This window comes from Piliocolobus tephrosceles, chromosome 10, assembly GCF_002776525.5.
Source record: "Piliocolobus tephrosceles isolate RC106 chromosome 10, ASM277652v3, whole genome shotgun sequence".
NCBI lineage: Eukaryota > Metazoa > Chordata > Mammalia > Primates > Cercopithecidae > Piliocolobus > Piliocolobus tephrosceles.
Window position 1 is genome coordinate 109,276,269 of NC_045443.1, and position 7,271 is coordinate 109,283,539.

At 44.6% G+C, this 7,271-nt stretch overlaps 1 protein-coding gene across 7 annotated transcripts in view; it reads left to right on the forward strand.

Moving 5' to 3' along the window:
* The window catches only part of ACAD10 (acyl-CoA dehydrogenase family member 10), a 71,696-nt gene that overhangs the window by 9,391 nt on the left and 55,034 nt on the right, over nucleotides 1–7,271 (forward strand). The window lies entirely within an intron of this gene.

Here is a 7,271-nt window from a genome sequence, read left to right on the forward strand (position 1 = left end):
CCTCCCAAAGTGCTGGGATTACAGGCTTGAGCCACCGTGCCCGGCCCATGCTCTGGCTCTTGAGTCGAATTCCAAGCACCACTAGGGGGCTAAGTGTCTTGGGCGCGTGGTTCAGTTTCTCCAAATCTTACTTTCCTCATCATTAAATGAGAGCTAATGGTAGTGCCTTCCTCCTTGGGATCTGGTGGAGAGTTATCCGTGGGAAGCACTTGCTTAGCACAGTGATTGCTCAGTGCATCCTAAATTCTCAATCAATGATGAGCTGCCATGAGTACTGCAATTAGAATTTAACCACCAAGGCAGGGCACAGTGACAGAGGCCTGTAATCCCAGCACTTTGGGAGACCGAGGTGGGAGGGTCATTTGAGCCCAGGAGTTCAAGACCAGCCTGAGCAACATAATGAGACCCCATATCTGCAGAAATTTAAAAAATTATCTGGGCACGATGACATGCACCTGTAGTTCTAGCTACTCAGGAGGCTGAGGTGGCGGGATCACATGAGTCCAGGTGGTTGAGGCTGTAGTCAGCCATGATCATGCCACTGCACTCCAGCCTATGTAACAGAGGAAGACCTTTACTCAAAAACAAACAAACAAACAGAAAACCAAAAAACCCAAAGAATTTAACCACTTTTTCTTGGGAACTGTGCTACTTCTGAAATCTAGAATGCTGAAAGTCCCCTTTTGATTACAGCCTTCCTCTATTCTACCCCACTCCCTCTAAACCTGCTTCTGGACTAACAGGGTAAGGGTCAGCCCTCTGGTGTCTGGTCTTCTCTTTACCTGCCCCTTCCTGGTTTTACTTCTTTTCTACTCAGTTCAGCTTTTATTAGTTAGAGTCGTTTTGGCTTCAAGCAGTAGAAAACCTAACAAAATAGTGACTGAAACAAGCTAGAAGTTTCTCTTGCACATAAAAGCCCAGGTATGTGGTCTGGGGCACTGTGTGATGTGACTCCGTGGTATCAGGGACTCCAGCTCTTTCTAGCATGTTGCTCTGCTGTGACTTTTCATTTCTACTCTCACCTTGTGGTCTGTCTTGGCTGTCTCACCTGCTGCTATCACATTCTCATGCCAGCCAGCAGGAAGGACAAAGGGCCAGACAGCCATCCCTCTCCTTTTGAGCTTCTGTGGTGGCTGGTTGGCCAGTTCTCCATCGTGAATCAACCCAGGCACAGGTTTTCTATGCCTGCATGTCTAGGCTTTCCAGCACTGCTGACCAAATTACTCAGCCATGCAAACTGGCTGCTCAAGCTAGTTTCTGAGCTCCAGCCTCAGGTGGGCCCTTGGTGCTATGCCTGAGCCTCTCTGTTCCTTCACTCGTATCTCTCTGTTTCTTCACTCATATCTCTGTCATGTTTACCTCAGGGGCTGTTCCAGACTGTCCGCTCCCCCTGCTCCTTACCAACCCCAAATATTCTTGTTCTGCAGACAGCTGAATCTATTCCTTTACAAAGAACGTAAAGACCAAGCCTGAGCAACACAGTGAGACCCCATCTTGAGCTAGGATTGCACCAGTGCACCCCAGACTGGGCAACAGGCTTTTTTAGAGAACCTGTCTCTAAAAAAAAAAAGGCAGCGGGGAAGAACATAAAGATCAGTGAACAGAAAGTTTCTTGACTTTCTCCAGAATATCTTAAGAACCAATTCACTTCTCTCCGTTCCCTCTGCCTCCACCCTTGCCTTCTCTCACCCAAATGATGTCATCAGCCTCCTAACTCTTTCCCTGCCTCTGGCTCTCTGGATTTTACAAAATCTCCTCCCAGCTCCAGAATTACCTTTCTAAAATATAGATCTTGCTTCTGCGCTTAGCGGCTCACACCTGTAATCTCAGCACTTCAGGAGGCCAAGGTGGGCAGATCACTTGAGCACAGGAGTTCAAGACCAGCCTGGCCAACCTGGTGAAACCTCATCTCTACGAAAAATACAAAAAACTTACCTGGGTGTGGTGGTGCATGGATGTAGTCCCAGCTACTTGAGGGGCTCTGGTGGGAGGATCACTTTAGCCCAGGCAGTTGAGGCTTCAGTGAGGTGAGATTGCACCACTGCACTCCAGCCTGGGTGACAAAGTGAGACCCTGTCACAAAATAATAAATAAAATAAAAATAAAAATAAAGCATAGATCTTGTTCCTTTCATCCCTGGCTTGAAAACCTTGAATGCCTGCATGTAGTCCCCTAGATTAAGTCTGGAAGCTTTCACCTGGGATTCAGGACCCCTCTCAGTTCTAGCTTTCCTGCTATGGACTACCTGATGCTCCCCAGGCATGCCAGGCGCATTTGCATGTTTGTGCCTTTGCAAGCTCTGTTTCCTCCCTGTCTCCTCTGCCTGTTCAAATCCTACTGATGCTTTTAATGGCAAATTTAAGGGGATATTATTCAGCAATGACTGGAATCTTTTGAACACTCAATAAATCTCATGGTTGTTACTAACTTCAAGAGTCCTCTTCTGTCAAGGCTTCTCCAACCTCATTTGCAACCTGGGCAGAATGTTCCTGGATAGCCAATTCCCATGCAAGTTTCACCTTCACCGAGACATTATAGTTTGCAGTGGGATGTGTTCATGTCTCCTCTATGGGGCTCTTGGATTCCAGGACCCCAGATCTGGGATTTCTTCACTTCACTGTTGGAGTGTTAGCTCTGCAGGCTGTCTCAGTCATTCAGGAAATATTTGATGGGTAGGTGTGTGAACAAAATAGTGATGCCCTATACTTTGTCTTTTGCTTGACTGGAGCTTCTAATGTTGTTTATTTCAAATGAACCATATCAAGGGTCATTTGATAAGAATATGCTAGAATTGGCCAGGTGCCGTAGCTCACGCCTGTAATCTCAGCACTTTGGGAGGACGAGAGATGGGCGGATCACTTGAGGTCATGAGTTTGAGACCAACCTGGCCAACATGGCGAAACCCCATCTGTACTAAAAATACAAAAATAAGCCAGGCATGGTGGTGGGCACCTGTAATCGCAGCTACTCTGGAGGCTGAGCAGGGAGAATCACTTGAACCGGGGAAACAGAGGTTGCAGTGAGCTGAGATCACACCATTGCACTGCAGCTTGGGAGACAGAGCAAGACTGTCACTGCAGCCTGAAACTCCTGGGCTCAAGCAGTCCTGCCTTAGGCTCCCAAGTAGCTGGACTACAGGTGTTAGCCACTATGCCTAATTTTTGTTTTAGAGATGGGGTCTTGCTATGTTGCTCAAGCTAGTCTCAAACTCCTGGGCTCAAGTGATCCTCCTGCCTTGGCCTCTTGAGTCTTTGGAATTACAGGTGTGAGCTACCATGCCTCACCTGCTGTCTGTTTTTGTATGGCCTGTCAGCCAAGAATGACTTTTATGTTTTGAAATACTAATTGAAAAATATCAAAGCAAGAATAATATTTTGTGACATGTGAAAATTATGTGAAATTCACATTTCAATGTCCATAAAAATGAAATTTTTATAGAAAACTGTCTTGCCCATTTGTTTACATATTGTCCATGACTGCTTTTGCCCTGCACTGGCAGAGTTGAGTAATTTCAACAGGGTCCCTAATGCCTTCAAAGCCTAAAATATTTACCATCTGGCCCTTTTCAGAAAACCTTGATTTAAGCTATTAGTTTACTATAAAATTAGTAGACACAACAAAGAATTCAAAGTACAGCCCAAATATTTTAGTTTTTTATTTTTTATTTTACTTTATTTTTCTCCAAAAATGCATTTTCATCCAAAACTCAAACACTTTAAGATTGAATTTAGGCCGGGCACAATGACTCATGCCTGTAATCCCAGCATTTTGGGAGGCCGAGGTGGGTGGATCACGAGGTCAGGAGATTGAAACCCTCCTGGCTAACATGGTGAAACCCTGTCTCTACTAAAAATACAAAAAGTTAGCTGGGTGTGGTGACAGGCGCCTGTGGTCCCAGCTACTTGGGAGGCTGAGGCAGGAGAATGGCGTGAATCTGGGAGGTGGAGCTTGCAGTGAGCCAAGATCGCACCACTGCACTCCAACCTGGCTGACAGAGCAAGACTCCGTTTCAAAAAAAAAAAAAAAAAAAAATTAGTTGGGCATGGTAGCCCATGCCTGTAATCCCAGATACTCAGGAGGCTGAGGCAGGAGAATTGCTGGAACTCAGGAGGCAGAGGTTGCAGTGTGCCAAGATAGCACCACTGCACTCCAGCCTGGGTGACAGATCAAGACTCCATCTTGAAAAAAAAAAAAAATTGAATTCAGAGGGTATAATGATTTCGAAATTTCAGAATGTTTGACTTTAAAATTTTTGTTAGTGTGATAGATGAAAGTTCCATCTTTGTGGTTTCTTTCCTTTTCCTTTTTTTTTGAGACAGACCCTCACTCTGTTGCCCAGGCTGAAGTGCAATGGCATGATCTTGGCTCACTGCAACCTCCATCTCCCAGGTTCAAGCAGTTCTCATGCCTCAGCCTCCCAAGTAGCTGGTATTACAGGTGTGTGCCACCGTACTCAGCTAATTTTGTATTTTTAGTAGAGACAGGGTTTCGCCATGTTGACCAGGTTGGTCTCTTTTTTTTTTTTTTTTTTGAGACGGAGTCTTGCTCTGTCGCCCAGGTTGGAGTGCAGTGATGCTATCTCAGTTCACTGCAAGCTCCGCCTCCTGGGTTTACACCATTCTCTTGCCTCAGCCTCCTGAGTAGCTGTGACTACAGGCACCTGCCACCATGCCCTGCTAATTTTTTGTATTTTTAGTAGAGACAGGTTTCACTGTGTTAGCCAGGATGATCTCAATCTCCTGACCTCATGGTCAGTCCGCCTCAGCCTCCCAAAGTGTTGGGATTATAGGCGTAAGCCACCGGGCCTGGCCTTTTTTTTTTATTTTTATTTTTTTCTGTTATTTTAATGTTCATTTGCCTGATTGTGACTGAGTTTGAGCCTTTTATTTTTTGTTTTTTTTGAGTCGGAGTCTCACTCTGTCACCCAGGTTAGAGTGCAGTGGTGTGATCTCGGCTCATTGTAGCCTCTGCCTCCCTGGTTCAATCTATTCTCATGGCTCAGCCTTTCTAGTAGCTGGGACTACAGGCGTGTACCACCACGCCTGGCTAATTTTTTGTATGTTTTTAGTAGAGATGGGGTTTCACCATGTTGGCCAGGCTGGTCTTGAACTCCTGACCTGAAATGACCCGCGTGCCTCAGGGTTCCAAAGTGCTGGGATTATAGGCACAAGCCACTGCATCTGGCTGACTTTGTTTTCTTTGTTGTTGTTGTTTGTTTGTTTGTTTTCTCAGAGAGCATCTTGCTGTATTGCCCAGACTGTCAGGCTGGTCTCAAACTCCTAGTCTGAAGTGATCCTCCTGCCTCCTGAGTAGTGAGCCTTTCTTTTTTTTTTTTTTTAAATATTATTGGTCATTCAGTTTTTCCATGAATTGCTCACTTTTCTTGCTGATTTTCAGTAATAACCTTTTTTTCTTTTTGAGATGGAGTTTTGCTCTTATTGCCCAGGTTGGAATGCAATGACGCAATCTTGGCTCACTACAACTTCCACTCCCAAGTTCAAGCATTTCTCCTGCCTCAGCCTCCCAAGTAGCTGGGATTACACGCATGCACCACCATGCCCGGCTAATTTTGTATTTTTAGTAGAGACGGGGTTTCTCCATGTTGGTCAGGCTGGTCTCGAACTCCCTAACTCAGGTAATCCTCCCGCCTCAGCCTCTCAAAATGCTGGGATTACAGGTGTGAAACACTATGCCCGGCCAGTAATAACCTTTTATCTGTTGTATCACTTGCAAATATTTTCTCTCTTTTATGCATTGTCTTTTGATTTTATTGATAATGCTTTTAGCTGTACCAAAGTTTTCTTTTTCTTTCAAGATGAAATTTCACTCTGCCACTCAGGCTAGAGTAAAGTGGAGTGACCTTGGCTCACTGCAACCTCTGCCTCCCAGGCTCAAGCTATCCTCCCACCTCAGCCTCACGGGTTGCTGGGACTACAGGCTCGTACCACAACACTTGGCTCATTTTTGTGTTTTTTGTAGAGATAGGGTTTCACCATGTTACCCAGGCTGGCCTTGAACTTGGGAGCGTAAACAATCTGCCCACCTCTGCCTCCACCTCCCAAAGTGCTAGGATTTTAGCCATGAGTCACCATGCCTAGCCTTCTGTATTGTTTTCAATTTTTTAGAATTTTGTTTTTCTGACTTGGATATTTACTGTATTGGGAATTGGTTTTGTGATGGCCTGAAAGATTATTTAATTTAATTTTTATTCCATATTGAAACCTAGTTATGCCAACCCCATTTATTGAATAGTCACTGCTAAAAGAGTATAAAATACAGAGGAAATTTCCTGCTGCCACCTCGACCCTTTCCCAGTTGATTCCAGACTTCAGTGGTTATCATTGTGAAAAGTTTCTTGTTTATTTTCAAAACATTGCCCGTGTGTGTGTGTGTGTGTGTGTGTGTGTCTGTGTGTGTGTATACAAACTGGATCATACGCTATAGACTGTTCCATACCTTTTTTTGACTCAGTATGATATTTTGCCATCTTTTTCATATCAGTTGGCATATGTCTAGGATCTAGTTTGGGGGTTAGCAAACTTTTTCTGTAAAGGGCTAGACATAGTGGGTGCGATGGCTCGTGCCTACAATCCCAGCACTTTGGGAGGCCGAGGTGGGAGATTGTTTGAGGCCAGGAGTTTGAGACTAGCCTTGGCAACATAGTGAGATCCCCATTTCTACAAAAAATAAAAAAATTCCTGGGCATGGTAGCATGCACCTGTAATCCCAGCTACTCAGGAGGCTAAGGCAGAAGGATCACTTGATCCTGGGAGCTTGAGGCTGAAGTGGGCCATGACTGTGCCACAGCACCCCAGCCTGGGCAGCAGCAAGATCCCATCTTTTTTTTTTTTTTTTTTTGTTTTTGTAAATGCTACTTGTATTTTAAGACCCCATCTTAAAAAAAAAAAAAAAGAAGGGCTAGATAGGCCTTGTGAGCCATACTCTCAGTCACAACTATTAACTTCTACCATTGCAGCAAGAAAGCAATAATAGACAATAGTAAACAAGTGTGGTTGTGTTCCAATAAGACTTTATTTACGAAAATAGGTAGAGCCAGGCATGCTGGTGTGTGCCTATAGTTCCAGCTACTAGGGAGGCTGAGATGGAGGTTCATTTGAGCCCAAGAGTTCGAGGCCAGCCTGAGCAACACAGCAAGACCCCATCTCTTAAAAAAATAGATAGGAGACAGATTTGGCCCCAAACCATATTTTGCTGACCTTTGGGCAAGTTTATATTTTTTTTTTTTTTTTTTTTTTTTTTTTTTTTTTTTT